This window comes from Lutra lutra, chromosome 11 (genome assembly GCF_902655055.1).
Source record: "Lutra lutra chromosome 11, mLutLut1.2, whole genome shotgun sequence".
In the NCBI taxonomy this organism is placed as follows: Eukaryota; Metazoa; Chordata; class Mammalia; order Carnivora; family Mustelidae; genus Lutra; species Lutra lutra.
The window spans coordinates 9424511-9443953 of record NC_062288.1 but is presented as its reverse complement, the minus strand read 5'-3'; positions in this window follow the sequence as shown (position 1 = coordinate 9443953).

Below are 19443 nucleotides of genomic sequence, written 5' to 3'. Positions count from 1 at the left end.
GCTGAGCTGGGAGGCAGGTGGGAAGTGAGGTCAGCGAGGTAAGGCTGGGATTTTTATCTCAGGACTCCTCTGTTGGTTTCAGGGGGAACAGCTGAGAGGCTGAACTGTCATTTAGGAAGCTCATGAGTTGGAGGATTTCACATCCGTCAAGGGAAAGGGTGAATCCTGTGACTCTCCATCACTTTTAACTGGGTCCCTGAAAAGCTGCTCTCAAGTAGTGCACTAAAAGCCTTACCAGAGACTGACTGACTGACTGACTGACTGACTGACTTACTTACTTACTTACCAGAGACTGAAACTCAGCTGACAATCCCCTTAATTACTGACACTGAATGAAGCTCATCAAGTGCTAGTGTCCGCAGCCATCTTGTGAAAACAAATATAAATCATCCTAGGTCTGACCTTATTTCAACAAGCACTGTCCAAATACAATGTACTGAACGCTTCTTTTATGTCACTCAAAGTTTTTCCGGACTCACCTCTTCCATGAGCCACAGACAGAGCAGTCAGTGCCATGTGGGCTACCCCAGGTGTGTGCAGGTGCAACCTGACAGTACTTCACCTGAGGACACCAGATTTATCTCACTTCCTACCTGGGCTTCTCCACTGCTGTGGCATGGGATGCCCAAGCCAATCCTCTCTGCTCAACAGGCACAGCTCAGAATTGTAGGGAGTTAACACCTGTGCGAATCTCCTTTGGACATGGGTGATGGAGGAGATGTAGAGGGATACTGACCCAGCTTTCTTCCCTCAGAAATGCATTTCATAAAGCTCCTCTGGAGGTCTGATGGGCCTGAGCACTGAAAGTCCATATCTGGTGCCAACATGACACAGTTTCCTTGCATTGGCTTGCCCTTTCCTTGTTTCACTCCTTCTATTCCTCATCCTTGTTTCCTGGGATCACTTTCCAAGTAAAGCACTAGCATGAAACTTTTAGCCTGCTTTGGGGGGAACCCAAACTAATAGAGTTGGTATCAAAAAGAAGCTTAGAAAGCACATCCTCAAAATGGGATTTTTATAGCTGGATCCCTTACAGGTCAGAAGGAAATAAGGACACCATTTCTGGTAGTGAATGGGGTGTGTTCATTGCCCTGGCAGGAGTAGCATCAAAACCAGTGTTGTCATGAAAGCAGAGAAGATAGGGTTAGGGTATCACTGAAAAGGAGAGCAGTGGGTAATATGCTTGCTATGGCCTTTGAATGGTATAGGAAAAAAAGGCAATTAAAATTTGGCTTCTACTAACTGCTTTGAAAGCCTTGAAAACAATAAAGTGACATCTTGTGACATCTGAAGTTCAGAGTGTCACTTAAGGCAGTGTTTGCACAGCCTTGCTCATCTCCTACAGGCATAAGGCCCCAGCATCTTACTACTACATTTGCAGAGCTGCAAAGGAGAATAAAAAAACACACAGCCTTACCAGATCTCCTATACTGAGGGCCCTCATAGGAAAATAATAGCATGTGAGATCTGGGATGGAGATATGTATGTGGATAAGCTCAGAACTTTGACCTCTAGATTCCCCTGAACCCTCTGGACCAACAGAAGCAGCATTCTCCCTCTCTCAAAGACTTCCTTTGCCTGCAGACAGAAACTGCAAAGACCTCACCTGAGAGGTGCCTCACTAGATGACATCTGTCCTATTTTAGATCCCCCTTCTCCACCCTTCATTGCTGCTGATAATTACAATTAGTATCAGCACAGTCTAAGCAAGAAAATCCAATCTCTGTTTTAGGACAAAATAACTTGTAAACAAAAATAATCATCCCTGAGTTCCATAAACCGGCTGGAATGGGGAGAGCACATGTCGAAGTGGATCTTCAGAGAGTCGAATGAATTCAGTTGCATGGCAGCACTCTTCCATGACTTGGGTTTAACAACCTTCCAAGGACAACCGGAGTCAATCCTACTGCACTCCTGGGATGGTTCCTGAAGCTTGGATAAGGCAAGAGAGATGGAACTTCCACACAGCTTCAGCACAGTATTGAGGAAGGGATCAAAAGACTCCAGAAGGTAGAAATGATAAAAGGTATCTATTGTGTAACACCAGAAGACATAGATCTCCATAGGCTTCCCAGGGTTGCCCTGAGGATGTTCAGACCACTGAGGCAGAAAGGAATATACTGCAAGGGGAAGGCAACGGGATCTTTAGGTATTCCTGTGATGATTGTTCCTTAGAATTTATGGTAAGTCCATACTGTAATAGACACAGGTTCATAGTATCTATGGCGATGAAGGGATTGTGGAGTGGCAGTGTCAGGTGGTGGCACTCAGCCATTAGAGGCACAGCGGATATCACTATGATAATTACAGTAATTAGCAGCAATGCTGGAGTGCAACTTATGTGTCTTGTGGTCAAGGATATATTCTGAGGTATGAGATAGATGGTTAGCTTTCTAGGATGTTACTTTACTTTATCCAAATTGGAAAAAATACCAAATACCCAACAAATACAAATGGATGAATAACTGGTGGTATAATAATATAATAGAGTTGTCTTCAACAATGAAAATGATCACCCCAGCTACATGCAAGAACATGAAAGGGCAAACTTAATATTGATCAAAAGTGGTCACACACAAAGAATGTTGAATGGTCCCATGTATATAAAGTTCAAAAAACAAGCAAATCTAAATTATGACAAGATAAAAATCACATGATAATCTCAGTAAATACAGGAAAAAAATCATGTGATAAAATAAAATAGAATAAAATAGAGCCTGTAACAATGAACATATTTATTAGTGAAATATTGAAATTTTTTCCTTTTAAATTGGATGACCACTACTCTAGTACCCTACATAGGAAAATAAGGCACAATAAAGACACAAAATATATGGGGATTGGAAGGGAGGAAGTAACTGTCATTATTTGCAGATAACATGATTATGGGTATAGAAATTCTAAAACCTATTCAAACAATCAGAGCTAAGGAGTGAATTTAGCAAAATGACTGGATAGAATTAAATATACAAGCACAATTTTACTCCCATATACCATCAACAATTAAAATATAAAAATGCTGCTGCTCACAATATCATCAATTACCTAGGAATAAGTCTAGCATAAAATACATAACAAGTCTTCTACACTGGGAACTTTGAAACAGCATTGGAAGATATTAAAGAAGACCTAAAGAAGCAAAGGATATATCTTCTTGGATTAGAGGTTGTATGTTATTAAGATGCCTTTTGTGTGTGTATTGATTAAATTGATAAAATCACTATTAAAAAAAAAAACAACAGGTTTGTGTATGCATATGTGTAAACTGAATGGCCAGTTTTAAAATTGATCAAGAATTTTAGTCCCAAGACAAACTAGAAGAGGGATTTAAAAAGTTGAAGGACTTATACTCTGGATATGAAGACTCATAATTAAGCTAGAGTAATTAAGATTGTACTATTGGTGCAAGATAGATAAGCCAAATGAATAGAGTACAGAAGCAAACCCAAACATGTACTCACCTGATTCAAGACAAAGATATTATTGAAGAGGAGTTGGGAAAGGACAATTAATAAATAGTGCTGAATTAACTGCATATCTATAAGAAAGGATATTCTTAATCTTTCACTCACACTGTGAAATAATAGTGTGTGTGTTTCTGCCTCTGGTTCCTAGCACAGAGCTCCTAAAACCTTTGTCATTTTCTAAGTGAAAAGAACGCTAGGAGAATCTTTGTTCTCTTTATCTGTATAATAAACTGGTAAACGTAAGTAAGCATTTCCCTGAGTTTTTGAGCTATTTTGAGAAATGATCAAACCTGAGGAGGAAGTCATGGGATTCTCCAATTTGTAACCAACTCAGATAGAAGTTGTGAAGTAACCTAGGCATCTACTACTTGCAACTGGCATCTGAGGTGGAGGGTAGTCTTGTGGGATTGAGCCCTTAGCTTGTGGGGTCTGCACTAGTATCAGAGTTGAATTGAATTGTGGGACACCCAGCTGCTGTTGGAGAATTGCTGGGTGTGAAAAACCCATACGTCTGGTCTCAGAAGTATTGCAAGTGAGGATACCCGGATGGCTCAGGCTCCATGCTCAGCAGGGAGTCTGCTTCTCCTTTCTCTGCCTCCCAGCTTGTGCTCACACTTTCTCTCATGAATAAATAAATAAATAAAATCTTTTTTTAAAAAAAAGATGTATTGCAAATGTGAGAGTAAAAGAAAACACAGTGAGTTTTTTTCCCTTGTAGACATACACTATACAAAAACGAAATCCAGAAAGACTATAGATCCCATTGGGAAGAGTAAATCAATAAAATGTCTAAGGAGATAACAGAGGGATATGTGTGTCTTTAGGTATGGGGGAAATTTTCCTAAATATCAGAAGTATTAACCAATAAGAAAAACAAGATTATGAAAAGAATACATTAAAACTAAGGCATATTAAGAGAGTGAAATGCGGGCACCTCGGTGGCTCAGTTGGTTGGATGGTGGACTCTTGGTTTTGGTTCAGGTTGTGATCTCATGGGTCCTGAGATGGGAGCCCCATGCCTGGCTCCACACTCATGGGAGAGTCTGCTTGAGATTCTATCCCTCTCTCTGTCTCTCTCTCTCTGTCCTTCTCCCCAATTCTGTTCTCTCTCTCTCTCTTTAAAAAAGAAGGAGTGAAATGCAAACCTCTGTGTCTGACAGGATATTTACAAAACATATAACTGAAAAGTGTTTGTATCAAAAACAAACAAAAACACCCATCAAAATCAAGAAAATGACACACAACCCAATAGAAAATTGGCCAAGAGATTTTAACACCAACTTCACTGAGAGGATATACAATTGATCAATAAACATATGAAAAAGTACTCACACTCATCAGTCATCACAGAAATCCAAATTAAAACCATGAGATTCAGCCCCACACCTACCAGAATGGCCAAGATTAAATAGATTGACAATATTAAATGCCTCTGAGAATGTGGAGCCCTCCTACGCTGCTGGTAGGAGTAGAAACAGATACAGTCATTTTAGAAAACTGTTTCCATTATCTATTAAAGTTGAACTTAAACATATCCTAAATCTCTGTCATTTCATTTCTAGATTAAACTCAGCAGATATGCATATATATTCACGTGTGTGTGTGTGTGTGTGTATACACATACATATACAAGAATGTTTGCAGATGAGGGCGCCTGAATAACTCATTAAGGCCTCTGCCTTTGACTCAGGTCATGATCCCAGGGTCCTGGGATCGAGACCCACATCAAGCCCCACATCGAGCCCCACATCGAGCCCCACATCGGGCTCTCTGCTCAGCAGGGAACCTGCTTGCCCCCCTCTCTCTGCCTTCCTCTCTGCCTACTTGTGATCTCTCTCTGTCAAATAAATAAATAAAATCTTTAGGGGCACCTGGGTGGTTCAGTGGGTTAAAGCCTCTGCCTTCAGCTCAGGTCATGATACCAGGGTCCTGAGATGGAGCCCTGCATTGGGCTTTCTGCTCAGCAGGGAGACTGCTTCCCTTCCTCTCTCTCTGCCTACCTGTGATCTCTGTCTGTCAAATAAATAAATAAAATCTAAAAAAAAAAAAAGAAAAGGAATGTTTACAGCAATATTATCTTAATGGCCAAAAACTGAAAACAAAATTTCATTAATGGGGCGCCTGGGTGACTCAGTGGGTTAAGCCTCTGCCTTCAGCTCAGGTCATGATCCCAGGGTCCTGGAATCGAGCCTGCATTGGGCTCTCTGCTCAGCAGGGAGCCTGCTTCCCCCAGCCCCCTCTCTGCCTGCCTCTCTGCCTACTTGTGATCTGTCTGTCCAATAAATAAGTAAAGTCTTTAAAAAAAATTTCACTAACATAATGATGAATAAATAAGTAGTGATATATTCATACAGTGGAATAGTATCCAGTACTTAGGATGAACTAGTTATGACTGTATACATTATAATGCTTTAGACCTTGCAAACATGATGTTGAGATAAAGCAGCCAGATAAAAGAAATGTATACTGTATGCTGCCATTACATGAAGTTCAAATACAGATAAATCCAATCTAATATCAAGTCAGGGTATTAGTCACTTTTGGAAATGAGGATAGGAGCACTGATCACAGGGAGGTTAAAGGGGCATCTGGGATGCTTACATGTCCTAACTCTTGATCTGGGTTCTCATTTCATGATGTGTTCTTTTATGTTAATTTATCATGCTGTGAAGATATATAATTTTCTTTTCTGAATTAGTATTATTTCTTTCTTTGGGTTCATACTCATCAGTAGAATTACTGGATCATACAGTATTCCTATTTTTAATTTTTTTAGGAACCTCCATACTGTTTTCTGCAATAGCTGCACCAACTTACATTCCCACCAAGAGTGCATGAATGTTCCCTTTCCCCACATCCTCACTAGTACTTGTTATTTCTTGCCTTTATTTTTTAAGATTAAAAAAAAATTTTAAGTAATCTCTACACCCAAGATAGAGCTTAAACTCACAATCCTGAGATCAAGAACATGCTCTAGTGACTGAGCCAGCCAGGCACCCCTTTATAATGTTCCTTTCTAAATGTGTCTTATTTTTCAGTAAAAATGTTCCTAAAGCAAGAAAAAAAAAAAGAAGAAGTAATTTACTGGTGTGTAAAACTTAAACACTGAGGGGTAGAACCAGCTACAGGCTCAGTCAGATCTTGTGACTAAGAAATCTTTATTAAATGCACTGTGTAATATTAGCAACAATGTCAGGATGATGAGCCAGGATATGTCTAAGTGCCTGAAATTTATGCAGTTCGTTCTCCATCTTGGCCTTCCTTTCTTCCACCTTTACTTACACCCCATGGGTAATCTCACCCAAGTCTATGGTGTCAACTACTAGTTACGTAGCAAAGTGTGTGCAATAGGTATAAATTGAGCAGTTAGAACAATTCTTTAGTCCCATACAGTTAGAGGGAATATTTTCAATTTTATAGGAAATAATTTCTTGTAGTTCACATAAAATTACATAAAAGATATTGTTTGGTTCATGGATGACCCACAGATTATAAGTGGGTTATAACAGCTATTTAGGAATGAGCTATGCCACCTCCTCCCAGTACAAACCATAACTATTCTTGTTGACCCTTGAGGATCATTCTTCTGGCAATCTAGGACTCAAAGTATCTTCTCAAGAATGTTTATATATCATTCATTACCTTGATCCCAAAACCAGACAAAGATTCCACCAAAAAGGAAAATTACAGACCAATATCCCTGATGAACATGAATGTGAATATTCTCATCAAAATACTAGCCAATAGGATCCAACAGTACATTAAAAGGATTATTCACCACGACCAAGTGGAATTTATTTCTGAGCTACAAGATTGGTTCACCATTTACAAATCAGTCAATGTGATGCACTACATAAATATAAGAAAGGACAAGAACTATATCATCCTCTCAATAGATGCAGAAAAAGAATTTGACAAAGCACAGCTTCCTTTCTTGATTAAAACTCTTCATAGTGTAGGGATAGAGGGTACATACCTCAATATCATAAAAACCATCTATGAAAAGCCCACAGCAAAAATCATACTCAATGGGAGAAAATCTGAGAGTGTTTCTCTTAAGGTCAAGAACACAGTAGGGATGTCCTCTATCACCATGTTGTTCAACATAGTAGTAGAAGTCCTAGCCTCAGCAATCAGACAACAAAAAGAAATTCAAGGCATCTGAATCAGCAAAGAAGTCAAACTCTCACTCTTTGCAGATGACATGATACTTTATGTGGAAAACCCAAAAGACTCCATCCCAAAACTACTGGTGCGGAGGTGTTGGGGGGATGAGGTAACTGGGTGATAGACATTGGGGAGGGTATGTGTTATAATGAGCACTGGGTATTATATAAAAATGCTGAATCTCAGACCTGTATCCCTAAACAAATAATTCATTATATGTTAATTAAGTGAATGTAAATTAAAAAATTATTTTGTGTGGGATTTAAAACAACAGCAGCAGCAGCAGCAACAACAACAACAACAACAACAACAGAACGTATAGCAAACAGCCAGGCTGGGTAGAGATATCATCTCTCTCTGAAGCCAAAGATAGATTGTTTATCATCCTATATACTAATGTCCTCTTATGGAAAAATGCAGGCAGGTTTGTTTGTACCACCTTATAAAAGATTGGGGTTTCCTAAGCTTGGGGTACTTTGGGTATGATGCAAACTCATGGCAAATGCAATATCCTCTTGGCTCCTTCTTCCTTACCCTGCAGGACTTGTGGCAAAGGGAACTGATGTAAACATGAAGCTCATGGTGTCTGCTGTGCCATGAGAAATAAAGTTCTTTGTCCTGACCCAGGAATCTCATGTCTTCTGCCAGCATCCATCAAACTGTGGCTGACTAATTTATTAGCTTGCAAGTAGGGTAAATTCTCAGGCCTCTTCATAATTCTTGAAAGAGATATACTTGGCTTCATCTAGCATCCCTACTATGTTTGCAAAAACAATTGAAAAGTGAGATTCCGAGTTTAACAGTATCCCAGATAAGTTCCCAAATATAGTAGGTATAAATTATATAAGTTAGACAGTGACAAAATGGTTCCATTTATTTCTCCTTTGGTCCAATGGTGTAGGTTCAGCACCATCTCTTCCCAAGTAGTCCAGTAGCCCAATCTTCTATTTGGGGCTAAAAATCGATACTCTTGGCCTGTACTTATCTACAGGAGAGGAGGTCATGCTGTCCCCCAAGCACTGACCAGTCTAAGTCCAAATGAAATGCTCAGTGGGTGATGAGTGAGTTGCTGATAGTCCTCTGAGATGGAGAGGAGAATGATTACTCAGCCCTGGTTTTCTCCTGTGCAATTCCAATAAATGTTCTTGACCAGTTTCCAACACTGGAGAATAAAGTGTCTCCATTTCTTCCTTCCCATAACCCTCATAGTCTCTGCCTTCACCCCCATTTTTTTTGTAAATCTCTCTCCTCAAACTTCGATCTCATCTCTGTTACAAGGAAACTTTACTCTCCAAGGATTCATCTCAGTCAGCCTTTTATTTCTGTCTTTACTCAATAGACACTCCTTGATCATGTGGCAGTGAGTGACAGAGAGAGGAGAACTTTGTGTACATTCGAAAGAACTTAATGTATTTGTGTAGAGAGGGAAGATGCACATTAATTTTTAGATGTATTTTCTGTCCACATTTGTATTTCCAGTCCAGAATTCTCTTCTGACCTGTAAAACCATTTATTCAACTGTACGGTGCTCCTCTTCACTTGAATGCCCTACAGGAATCTACAGATCAACACGTTGGCATTGCCACTCATTGTTTTTGCTCCAAACCTGCTCCTCTCTTTGTGTCTCTGTCCCAGTGACTGACATTTAGGCCTATTCAAAATCGATTGTGTGTCAGCCCTTACTGAAAGAGGGTGATTAAAATGCTAATGTCAAGTTCTTTTTCAGTCTTTTGCGTGCATAAGGGAACTAAACAACAAATGTGGTACTTGGCCCCAGAACTTTGTTTTTAATGACTGAAAATGAAAGACACCCACAGTGAATATTTTTCCACTTGAGAGGATTTATTCATATTTCACTTAGCTCAAGTTGCAACTAATACTATTAATGGTTCTTATTGTAACTCTGCACAGTGATCATAACCAAGATTATAGTGTGAGGCTATTTTCAATTTTAGAGGTTAAAGCAAAAGATTCACCGAAAGAAATGTGTTTATCATCATTTATCTTTATTTGTAATTCATGCTGTTGACAGCATTAATAGTAACATGTATTTGAAGGTTTGAGGCAAGGAATAGAGCCTGTTAAAATTCCATTGCTAAAGATATGTTAAGGAAATATCTACACTGATTTTGGTTCTTACTGTCAATTCTCAATTTTTAATGTGAGTATATAGTATAAGCTAGGAGGCCTGTTTGAACTTTGTCTTTACTAACACTGGCGGATGGACATTGTCATTGTTTCTGATACAATAACCATTCTATTAGCAAGATATTGTGAACATAGAAAATTTCATACTAAAGATGTGCTGGGCTCAGCATAAAGGCAATAAAACAGAAGTTTGGAGACACACTGAGTCACACAGTTGTTTGGTTTTGTACCACAGGAACAAATCCTATCACAACAAAAAAAGCAAAAGGAATTGAATAAAAGCCAAGTAAATTCTAAATGGTGATTTCCTTCTTTCCTTAATACTAAAAAGACTCCTAAAATTTTGCTAAAATACCATTTGATAAAAGTTGATACCACTACCTAAATGGATATTTTTTGTTGCCTGAGAATTTGTTTCTTTAAGTCTTTAAGATGGGAAATTTATAAGAATGGGATTGGAATAAAAACACAAAAGGTATCCCTCCAACATCACTCTCAACACCAGAGCACTATTACCTTATTCTTTTATCTGGTGTCTTATTCCCCAGTTATAAATCTTTTCAATTATTTCTCTGGATAATCAATTAAGTGGACTTTCTAAATGCAGGATTGACTCTGTCATTCCTCTCCTTACAAGCTACAGTAACTCTTCTTCAGTTGTAACAACTTCTTTGTATGACATCCAAAATCATGCATTGCTTAGACCCAACTCCTGACACTACGTTCATGCCCCTACCCCTGCTACACCGTACCCCACAATTATACATTAGTGCCCGAACTTCCACTGAACCTCCCCACCTAGTCTGCCAATTCCAGGGCTCTTCAGCTTTGTTCTATGGGCCTGGGTTGCTCTTACTTCCCTTTTTTTAGTTACAAACTATCATTGAAGATGTAAGAAAGCTCAATTCAAATATTACCTCTCAGGTAGGCCCCCCCCAAGAAAGGGTAAATTGCTCCATCTTTTAGCTTCTCTTGAAACTTTGCACGTCCTACTGGTAAAGTGTACACATCATAGAGCATCATCGTAATTTCTAATTTGTCCGTACTGTGATTTGTGATTCCTGCAGGCTCGCAGTCTGTCTTCATGAAGGAATATTTGTTTCTTGTTCAGAAGTTATACATTTGTTTTCATATAAAAATGTTAATCAGCTATCACAATGACATTTATTGAATATTATCAGAGTTATTTTTCCGTCATTGTTCTGCCACTGCTGTGCTTGGAAAATCAAGTTTGTATTCACAGAAAGAATGTTAAGAGTTTGAGAAATTAATGGATTAAGTATAAAGTGTGATCAGAGCACGGATGAAAGCAAAAGAGATGTTAGAGTGCGGAAGTTTCCTAGGGTAATGGCAGAACAGAACAGCAGAGGGACAGAAAACTAAAACAAACAAATGAAAATTGAAGAACAGCACTATAGAAAACAGTAAGGTGCTTCCAAAAAAAAAAAAAAATCCTTAAGCATAGAAGTAAAATAGGTTCCAGAATTTCCACTTCTGGGTATATAATCAGAAGAATTGAAAGCAGATGCTCAAAGAGATATTTGTACACCAATTTATAGTGGCATTATACATAACATAGTAAGACAGAATGTTCTTAGCCTATGCTAATTATTATAAGTATTTTCCAGAAGTTTGTGTTTTATACTTATTTGGAAGTCATCATAAAATAATTTTATCATAATACATATATTGATGTAATCAATAAGTCATTCAACCTGATTTTTAATTTCTATACCAGAGTTTCATAATTTTTTGAATATACAACCCATTACGAGAACCTATTTGAACACAGTCCCAATATATGACTATTTATAAACTACATCCATATTCTACTTAATTGTACACATTAGAAAATATAAATATAATAAAATAGAATTGAAAGAAAATGGAATTACATTTTGGATTATTTAAAAATTTTGTGTTTCCTAACAATAAATAGCAATCTTTTAGTTTTCACCTTTGTTGTAGGTAGTATTTTCCAACAATAGCTGTACTAAATACAACCTACCCCATGCATTCTTTTCTGATAGTACTGTTGACACTCCTACCATGTTCCTCCTTATTGAATCTGGTGAGCCCCTGACTATAGTGTAAGTGACTTTGCATGACTTTCAAGGCTAGACCGTAGAAGGTCATAGAGCTTTCACATTGCTGTGAATGTCTTGGAAGTTCTTAAATGACATTTAAATGGTTTGTTACCCTGATGTATACAAGAATGGGCCACAAAAAGATACAAAGACCCAAGGAGCCCTAGCTATTATAGCCCCCAATATCATCCACCAGAAATATGAATTAGTTACTCTCAGATTATTCCAATTCCTGACCTTCAAGCAATACCAGTTGACATGGAATAACACAAAGATGAGTTCCTATGGAGCCCCACCAAACTGCAGATTCATGAGAAGAATGAACATTATTATAAGACATTAAGTTCTGTCATGGTTTTAATGCACCAGTTGATAACTAATACAACTTTCCAAAGCTATTATTGTATATCTATGTTTTTTATAGAGAGCAATGAATATGCTTCATTGATTTTGAAGCTCTTAATTTAAAATTATATGATATTGGGAGACAACTTCCAGAACAGTGGTATAAGGACCTCCAATGAACCTCTGTCCACTGAAATAATCTAACTGGTAAAAGTTAGAAAAGAGGGGCACCTGGGTGACTCAGTGGGTTAAAGCCTCTGCCTTCGGCTCAGGTCATGATCCTGGGGTCCTAGTATCAAGCCCCACATCGGGCTCTCTGCTCAGTGGAGAGCCTTCTTCCCCCTCTCTCTCTGCCTGCTTCTCTACTTGTGATCTCTCTCTCTCTCTCTCTGTGTCAAATAAATAAATAAAATCTTTAAAAAAAAGAAAAGAAATGCAATAATCTTAAATCTCTGAAAATGATTTTAGGAACATACAGTTAAGGAAGATTTATATAAGATAATTTACTGAATCTTGGTAATAATTGTGAGTCTGTGACAGTTTATGGCATTTGAGCTATGACTTACTCTTTCCCCACTCTAACTCAGCAAGATAGAAGCTCCACTCTGCATATATGCACCAAAGAACATAAAGCCCCCTTTTACCCATTAGCTTTCAGTCAAGGGTTATGTTATTTCTATGGGAAAATAAGGCTCCTAGCTCAGTGTAGCAGAGGATCTATTCAAAACAAGAGCAGTGAGAGGTCTGGCAATCCCTTTGTCCACCTAAACCTTACTCATAGAGCAGAAACTTTACCCCAGGCATGGCAGTCCAAGAATATTGGGCCCCCATAGCCCTCAAGTCATAAGTTCTACACAAGGGGTAGGAGGCAAGAAGAACAGAGGCTGCTGCCCAAACCCAGTGTCCTGTTTGTGGAGCAGAAGTGTCACTCGAGAGAAGTGGGCCACTGACCCAGTCCTCACTTCTAGAGCAGCAGCACAGAAATTTTGTCTAGCAGAATATGTAGGTCATAAGAAGACAGAGCTTTAAAATTATACTCAAGAAGGGGGACACCTGTGCGGTTCCGTCAGTTAAGTGTCTGCCTGTGGCTCAGGTCATGATCCCAGGATCCTGGGATCGAGTTCTGCATCAGGCTTCCTGTTCAGCAGGCTTCCTGCTTCTCCTTCTCCCTCTGCTGCTCCCCCTGCTTGTGCACGCTCTCTCTCTGACAAATAAATAAATAAAATATAAGTTTATTAAAAAAATAAAATTATACTCAAGGGAATTTCTGGAACAGAGTATGGGGAAATTCAAGCCTAAGTGTACTCTGGAAAACGATAGAAATAAATAATGATGATAACCAGGAAGAGGAGGCTGGTAGCTCTAGGACAGCGACAAGCTACAGTGTATACAAGCTAAAAGTTTGTCAAAGGAAATTAAGGAAAGAGACTGCTAAAAAGAGCCATCCTGTGGCCGGAACAAACCTGAATAAGTGGCCATAAGGTTTGGATCGCACTAGGTAATAATTTATACCTAAGGGCATTTTTGAAAACAATAAAACAGTCAGTTAGCAATTAGTAGCGGCCAATGACTGGATGTGATTCAAGGTTGGCAGACATCTTTCAACATAAATGCAGGAAAAGAGAAAGTCAAAGAGAATGCTGGTAAACTTACTGTCATGCCCAAGGCTTACCCTTGAGGAATGACAACGGAAGTTAAACACTGAGGACAAACAGACTTCATTAAATACTTTAACAAAGTCAAATAAAAAAACCCACAAAGTAACAACAATCCCTACAAAGTGTCAGTGTGTATGTGTGCCTGTGTTTTTTGGGGACAGGGATCAGTATCCACTATTACTACAATGGTATGTCTAAAAAGACTAGTTTTGGAAAAAACAACAACAACAAGATATGCAAAGAAAAAGGAAGTTGTGTTCCATATATAATTTTATAAATCAGGCAACGAAAACTGCCTTTTAGAGAGCCCTGATTTCAAAGTTAGCAAAGACTTCAAATAGGCTGTTCCAAATGTTTAAATATATAAAGTAAAAACTGCTTAGAGAAGTAAAGGAAATATAATAACAATGTCTAATCAAATAAAGCATATCAATTAAGAGATATAAACCTAAAAAAATAAAGGAAATTCTGAACTTGAAAAATACATAACTAAAATGAAAAATTCACTAAATGGACTCAATAGTAGATGCGAGTTGTCAGAACAAAGGATCATTGAATTTAAGATAGAATGATAGAGGTTATGAAATCTGAAAAAGAAAAACCAGAAGAGAAAATAGATTTACCCCAAAGATACAGATGTAGTGAAAAGAAGGGCCATCTGTACCCAGTGTTCATAGCAGCAATGGCCACAGTCACCAAACTGTGGAAAGAACGAAGATGGCCTTCTACGGACAAATGGATAAAGAAGATATGGTCCCTATATACAATGGAGTGTTATACCTCCATCAGAAAGGATGAATACTCAGTTTTTGTATCAACATGGATGGGACTGGAGAAGATTATGCTGAGTTATCTGGGATCATTAAGTAATAATAAGTCTTGTGACTATACTTCCTCTGTGTGAATGCATTAAAACTGTGCCTTCAATCAAAATAATTCAAGGTTTTCATTTCCCCAAAGTGGGAGCTTAGATGTAGAGGGACTTCCTTGCCAACACCATGTGGGTGTCTGTGCCTCCCTCTCAAGCAGAGAGAGTCAAGTATCATATGGTTTCACTTACTTGTGGAGCATAAGGAATAACATGGAGGGCATTGGGAGATGGAGAGAAGTGAGTTGGGGGAAATTGGAGGGGAGATGAACCATGAGAGACTGTGGACTCTGAGAAACAAACTGAGGGATTTGGAGGGGAGGGGGATGGGGGGGTTGGGTGAGCTGGGTGGTGGTGCTGGTGTGTTAAATTAAGGGTATGCAAATGATGAAGTGCTATGTGGGGAGGCACAGACACGCCCTGGGGTTGGCAGGTAAGTCCCTCTACATCTGAGCTCCCACTTCGGGGGAAATGAAAACCTTGAATTATTTTGATTGAAGGCACAGTTTTAATACATTCACACAGAGGAAGTATAGTCACAAGACTTATTATTACTTAATGATCCCAGAATGGAAGGTGGATGAAGTGTGCAGTGAGTGGGAGGAAGGACAATTCTCTGTCCCAGATTATGGGTAAGCAAGACAGAAAGCAGGGTAGCAAGCACCTGTAAGGGTGGAGGTCACTAGCTTTTCACAGGTTTAATTCTAAGTGGTTATTTTAAAAAGTTTCTGAAGAATACAAAGTTAGAAATTGGGGCAGGACTCCCAAGTTCAGGTCCCTATTTAAATGTCCTCTGGGTGTGAGTAGGATTGTCAAACTGTAAAATACCCATGCAGCAACTCAAAATAGCTGTTACCACATTTTGATTGGAGAATTTAATCATTTATATTTAAAGTAATATTATTTAAAGTAATAATATTTAAAGTAATTATTGGACTTACTTTAGCCATTTGTACATTGTTTTATGACTGTATTATCTTTTTTTCTTTCTTCCACTCTTTCTGTCTTCATTTTTGATATAACTTTCTGTAGTGTATGCTTTTGTTTTTTCTTTTTAACTTTTGTTTATCAATTGTAGATTTTGCTTTGTGATTACCATGAAGATTACATATAACACTTTATATTTATACCATTCCTTATGTATCGTTCTTCTGATTTTGTTTTGCTCTTTTTCAGTTCACTGAGCTCCCTTAAAAAATTATTTTGAATTAATTGTCAAGCCATTCATAGATATTCGTTTCTGTCAGGTTGGTTATTGGAATATTTTTTTTAAAAGATTTTATTTATTTATTTGACAGAGAGATCACAAGTAGGCAGAAAGGCAGGCAGAGAGAGAGGGGGGAAGCAGGCTCCCTGCCGAGCAGAGAGCCCGATGCGGGGCTCGATCCCAGGACCCTGAGATCATGACCTGAGCTGAAGGCAGAGGTTTAACCCACTGAGCCACCCAGGTGCCCCTATTGGAATATTATTATGTTCTTTGATTTTTCTTCTTCCTTTAAATCTTGTCTGGATGTCTTCACATTTGAAGAGGAAGTTACTTCTTCTAGTTTTTACTGATAACTTAGGATAGAAACACCTTCACTAGTAAACCTGGCTAAGGATTCTGAGAGTTTTAGACCTTTCTATGGATGCACCCTTTCCATATGTCCTGTTCTTTCTGGAGAATTCTTAAGATCGTACACTTTCTCTTGATTCTGCAAAGTCAGGCCAGCCAGTCCCATTTGTTTTCTTGAGGGTGGTGCCTTGAAGTGCTCAAATGTGCATACTTGCTTCTAATCTTGCAGAGTTGCAATTATTAACTACACAAGTGCACTCAGCAAGGAAGGCTGGGGGAGGGAGGTTAGTAAGACACATGGAATGTTTAGAGTGCCATTGGATCAATGGGGTGGGGGTACTCCAGGTCAGGTATCTTAAGGGGCTCATAAATGGGCTTTCCAGTGGACTCTGTAGAGAGTCCACTGTTAATAGAATCTAGGTTAATAGGATCTAGGACTCTCTTCCTTTCTCTTAGCCTCTCCCAACCTCCTAGCTATGGTGATCATCTCTGTAGTCTGGGTGAGCAGTAAACCAGCAAGTATCTTGAACAGCAACCCACATGACTAGGAGAGCTCTTGCCTCATTCAGTAAACTCTCATTTTTCTCTCCGAAGACATTGCAGGACAAGAAGTTTTCTCTTAGCACTGAACTATACCACTTTTAGAGAGGGATTACATTTATAAAGTGAAATTGTCTCTTTTCCTCTTCAATGTTTTTATTCTCAGATTTTTTTTCCCTCTAATGGTGTGTTGGAGTTTTTCCACAGGATTCTTAGACTCCAAAAAGAGTACTCTTATGCATGTGTACTCAAAACTGATGCTCCTATAGGACAAAGAAACATTTTTCCATCCTGCTATCTTCACTCACCACACTTAAAGTTTAAAAATACATCTTTAATTTATCATAATCCATTTTAAAATTATATTGTCCAACTTCACATACAGAGTAAAACCCTCACATACATAACTTTTTATTTTCTCTCTTACATTCTTTGTACTATATTTGTCATACATTTTATTCTACATCTGTACTAAACCCCACAAATGCATTACCCCTCCTCCCTCTATTGTTATTATTATTACCTAAGGCAGTCATCTTTTATAGTTCTTTAGAATAAGGAAAAATATACTTTATACTTATAGCACTTTTCATTTATTTCTATATTTTCATGTTTTTGTTTTTAAGATTTATTTATTTATTTGACAGAGAGAGAGATCACAAGTAGGCAGAGAGGCAGGCAGAGAGAGAGAGAGAGAGAAAGGAAGAAGCAGGCTCCCTGCTGAGCAGAGAGCCTGATGAGGGACTCGATCCCATGACCCTGACTGAGATCACGACCTGAGCCGAAGACAGAGGCTTAACCCACTGAGCCACCCAGGCACCCCTACTTTCATGTTTTGATTTGGTATTCTTATTTGGCCTAAAGAAATTTTGTTAACGTATCTGTAGTGTATGTTGTTTTTCTGACTAACCTACTTGGCATTAATTTATTTAGCAATTTTTGAAATATATTTTCACTGTATATAGAATTCTGGTTTGATAGATTAAAAGAATATTACTTCAAATATTTTAATCCTAGAGTTAGGGGAGAGATGAATAGGCAGAGCACAGAAGATTTTTAGGCAATAAGAGTTCTCTGTATGATATTATGGTGATGGATATATGTTATAATAGATTTGTCTAAACACATTGAATGAACAACACCAAAAATAAACCTTTAAGTAAACCATAGACTTTGGACTTTTGGGTGATTATAATGTGTAAGTATAGGTCCATCCTTGGTGACAAATAAATAAATAAATAAATAAATTTCAAAAAATGTACCATTCTGGAGAGTGATGTCAATGATGGAGGAGACTATGCCTATGTGGGAGCATAGTATAGGAGAAATCGCTAAACCTTCCTCCCAATTTTATAATAAATCTAATGGTTTTTTTTTTTAATTAACTCTTTAAAAACAAACTGAGTGTTGCTGGGGGCAGGAGGGTAGGGACATTGGGGAAGGTAAGTGCTATGGTGAGTGCTGTGAAGTCTGTAAACCTGGCAATTCACAGACCTGTACCCTTGGGGCTAATAATACATTATATGTTAATAAAAAAAAGTTAGCTCTTTAAAAGGTAGCACATCATTTGTAGGAAATTGTGCATGCTTCTAAAAATAAAACACTTCCAAAAGTATTGTCAGTCCATTGTCTTCCGGTTGTGTATTTTAGGAAATGTCTGTTGTCATCCCTGTATTTGATTTTCTATATGTAATATACCCCTTTTGTCTGATGTTTTAGAGATTTCCACATTTTATTCTTTAATTTGAGAAAATTCTTGGCCATTATTTCCTAAAACATCTCTTTGGTCATGTTTTCTCTTTCTTGTCCTTTGAAGACATAAATTTGTTATATATTAGCTTGGTATTATCCCATAGCCTTGTGTGTGTGCATTTTTTTTGAAATTTTATTTTTTATTTTTTTATAAACATATAATGTATTTTTATCCCCAGGGGTACAGGTCTGTGAATCACCAGGTTCACACACTTCACAGCACTCACCATAGCACATACCCTCCCTAGTGTCCATAACCACACCCCCCTCTCCTAACCCTCCTCCCCCCAGCAACCCTCACTTTGTTTTGTGAGATTAAGAGTCACTTATGGTTTGTCTCCCTCCCGATCCCATCTTGTTTCATTTATTCTCCTCCTACGCCCTAACCCCCCACGTTGCATCTCCTCTCCCTCATATCAGGGAGATCATATGATAGTTGTCTTTCTCCGATTGACTTATTTCGCTAAGCATGATACCCTCTAGTTCCATCCACGTTGTCGCAAATGGCAAGATTTCATTTCTTTTGATGGCTGCATAGTATTCCGTTGTGTATATATACCACATCTTCTTTATCCATTCATCTGTTGATGGACATCTAGGTTCTTTCCATAGTTTGGCTATTGTGGACATTGCTGCTATAAATATTCGGGTGCATGTGCCCCTTAGGATCATTAAATTTTTATCTTTAGAGTAAATACTCAGTAGTGTGATTGCTGGGTCATAGGGTAGTTCTATTTTCAACTTTTTGAGGAAACTTCATGCTTTTTTCCAGAGTGGTTGCACCAGCTTGCATTCCCACCAACAGCGTAGGAGGGTTCCCCTTTCTCCGCATCCTCGCCAGCATCTGTCATTTCCT